Source organism: Pinus tabuliformis, chromosome 8, assembly GCF_031772625.1.
Source record: "Pinus tabuliformis cultivar Carrire ecotype Pingquan chromosome 8, CPIR1, whole genome shotgun sequence".
In the NCBI taxonomy this organism is placed as follows: domain Eukaryota; kingdom Viridiplantae; phylum Streptophyta; class Pinopsida; order Pinales; family Pinaceae; genus Pinus; species Pinus tabuliformis.
The window spans coordinates 1745202866-1745206558 of NC_142294.1; positions in this window are offsets into that span (position 1 = coordinate 1745202866).

A 3693-nucleotide genomic window follows, 5' to 3' on the forward strand; every position below is an offset into this window, starting at 1 on the left:
CAAAGAAACTCTATCTATTAAAGGCTGGTCTCAAGAGGACTTTCCATCCCTCCTGTCGAAACGCGATATATGGGATAACTGGCAGATACAATTACAGAGTCTGACCTCGTCTAACGAAAATTCCTCCAGACATCAAGAGACTACAGTCAGCTGGACTCCGCCGCCAATCAATGTCTTTCAACTCAACTTTGATGGTGCGTCGAAAGGAAATCCTGGGAGAACGGGATTTGGTGGAGTCATCAGAAATTACTAGGGTACTCCTCTCATCACTTTTTTTGGCTCAATCGGTTGGAATACTAATAATGCAGCAGAATTGGAAGGATTATGGAAAGGGCTCAATCTAGCACAGAATCAAGGTCTCCTTCCTCTTATAGTGGAAGGGGACTCTCAAATCATCATTAATATGGCCTCAAAACTTCAACAGGGGTCCCCGGTCCATAAGATCAGCAGCAGCTGGAGAATGGCCACCCGACCTGAGCATCTACAACAATGGCTAAGTCACAATCAAGCCATTTCCTTCAAGCTATCAGAAGGGAAGGGAACAAATTGGCAGATTTTCTTGCTAATTTAGGAGTGGACAGTGGGAAGGAATTATTTGAAGGATCACTACATTGCACAGCTTCTGAGAATCAACTTTCTACTTTCCATTCTATATTAACAAGAGATATGCAGACGAGGGAAGAATCACACCCGGATGCGGGTGTCTTTAATAGTTGTTAAAGCCTATGCATGCGCAGCCAGCAACTGGCAAGCTCACACGCAAGGCAAGTCGGTTGAAGGCAGGTAATTAATCGTCATAAATGCAGCCACAAGCTCGATGTACGCAGCTGGAGGTTAACAAGATGGCGCGCATTCTCCAGGCTTCATTTGTTCTGGTTCTTGCCGGAAGCATCGTTGTATGTCCGATCTTTGCTAGTAGAGGTCTTCTCTGGTGGTCTCGGTTTCAAAATCTCAGTGTAATCCAGAGAATTAGGAAATCTTCTTGGTCTCTTAACAATTCTCAGCTGGTTAGTCTCAGGAATACAACCCTGAATCTCTTCGATAGTGTTGGGCGCTCTTCGTCAATTTCTGCCTTTTGTGTCTGGTGTTTCAGGTCTGTCTTTGGCATTATCTCTATAAGGCCTCTGGTCTCTGTCCCTGCTGTAGGTGTCTGGTTGGGGAATTGGGTTCACTCAGTCGGGGATGGGAATGGTCTGGTAGCTGGGTCTATCTCACGTGAGCTTAGAGTCTGTGTCTTTCATATTTCAATCTGGTTCTCCCTTTGGGGCCTATCAGTCTGTCAGTTGTTCTTCCCTTACCCTTCGTCCCTCAGTTTCATCACTCTGTTGTTATTCTTGATTATGGCCCGTCGTCGGGGCATTCCCAGGCGCGGGAGCAATTCGGGGTCCAGGGGAGGGCCGCGGGGGCGTGGGAGCTCTGCACCTCGTCGTATTACACCATTAGCCACTGCCTCGCCTTCCTCTCCGCCCTCAGAGGATTCTGGTCCCTCCCTTAATAGCTCTCTTCATACATCCAGGTTCAAATTCAAAAGCAGGCTCAACAGACCGCTCATCTCTGCCATAATCACGGTCATCTTCTCGGAGGAAGAAGATGAGGTTGCCAGCTTAGACGAAGACCCCAAGGAACAGTCATCTGCTCAGAATGCCAGTGCCTCTCAGAGCAGTTTGGCGGAGGTTGTCCTCAAGGTATCTGCTGAGGTGCACGAAGAGGACAATCAGGAAGAGGCTGACACTCAACGGAACTCCCCTCAGGAGCAAATCATTGCTTGTGAGTCAGGGCACCTTTACGAAAGTGTCCTGTACCTGGTGCCTCCGCCGGATGGCAAGTTGATGGAAGTCGAAGACGAGGTGATGGTTACCTGGGAGCGCTTACCGGACCAGGTCAATGAAAATGATGCAGGTGAGCATAAGCAGGTCTAATTCCATTAGCCTTCAGCTTCAGGACGGTTTATCAGTTTTGGGTTTCAGGATCTTGTGGTTATTCTCAGTGCGCATGGTATCTCATGGACTCTATTTTGGATTTCCTTTTTGTAATAGGATAGTATTCAGTAGTATGGCAGCTCTCTATGAAGAGTTATGCACTGTTTAGCTTCATCTCTATATAGGTCTGTCCAGGGTTTAAAGTTATGACTACAATTTTTGTAAGCAGACGGAACAACAATATCTGCATAGGTTTTTTGATAGAGGGCTGGCCACGGTCCCCTCAAAGGTTCAAACCTCTTTGTACATATTTTTTCTCCTTTTAATCTAATATAATAGCCTTTACGTAGAAAAAAACAAAAACATGGATACCACATATGGAGCAATTCTTTGATATATATGATGTGTTGAACACACTAAAGGTATGCATTGCAACTTTATATTTTGAACAAAATCAATTTTGTGTGGTATTGATGGCTTTGTTCTCGTAAATCAATTGTCACCTATAATTTTTTTTATAATAATTGGTAGCACATTTTGAGGATACAAATAGAAATACCTTATTTATCCAATCAATAAATTTCAAACAAAAGTGTTCAATGGCAGAGAACATTGAGGACTTCCAATGATTGAGTATCAAGGTAAATGATATTCTAGAAGAGCATAGGATTGATATTTTCATAATGACTTTAGAGGATAAAATCCAACATGATGTTCACCTTTGGGAACTTGATTCATAGAGAAGGATTTCACGGTGGCAAGAAAAGTTGAAAGAAAAATTATGCCAACAAGAAATTCTACCACTCACAACTACAAAGATGGAAATGCTACTGCTACTAGCCTTCCACAACCAACAGGGTTGACACCACAACAATTAGAGGAAAAAAGAGAAAATGGGATTTGTTACAGTTTTGATAGAAAATACAGTAGAGGTCATAAATGTGTTGAGAAGAAACTATTTTACATAGATTGTGAAGAGGAGGAATAAAAGCAACAAGAGGTGTCAAAAGAAGAGGATATACACCATGAACCAACCCCAGAAAAAGAAGAAATGAATCCGATGATATCTTGTAGTCAATTGGTGATAATTACCACTCCTAAAATCCTAAATACAGAATAATATATCAAGAAGAAAAAGGTAATAATTCTTATGGATTTGGGTACTACCCATAATTTTATTCGTTGGAAAATAGCGAAGGAATTGAAATGATTTCCATATACAACACCAGACTGTCAAGTGATGGTTGCAAATAGAGGAACTATAAATTTCTCTAGAAAGAGCCATAATATCAAGGTAACCATGGCATAATATGTATTAAATAGTCCAATGCTTTCCATTTGAATGGGTGGTGTTCATGTTGTACTAGGACTCCAATGGTTACAATCTTTGGGGACAATAAGTTTCAATTTTCAAGAACTTTTCTTGACTTATTTTTGGGAAAGAAAGGAACATGAATTAATGGGTATCACAGTCAAACTAGGGAAGATAATAAACTCTAATAGTATTACAAATTTTTTGAAGAAAGAAAATCGGAGTGTAATTGCACAATTATGCTCACTATAGGTTCAAATATTGAAGTCATATATTTATCTACATCTCCAAAAAATCTTGGACAATCATTCAAATATGTTTGATAATCCAAAAGGCCTCCCACCAATTAATTATTATGATAATGCTATTCACTTTATTCCACTAAGTGTTCCTCCAAACATGAGGTCTTACAGATATCCCTATGCCCAAAAGAGTGAAACTAAATGTATGGTTGTAGAAATG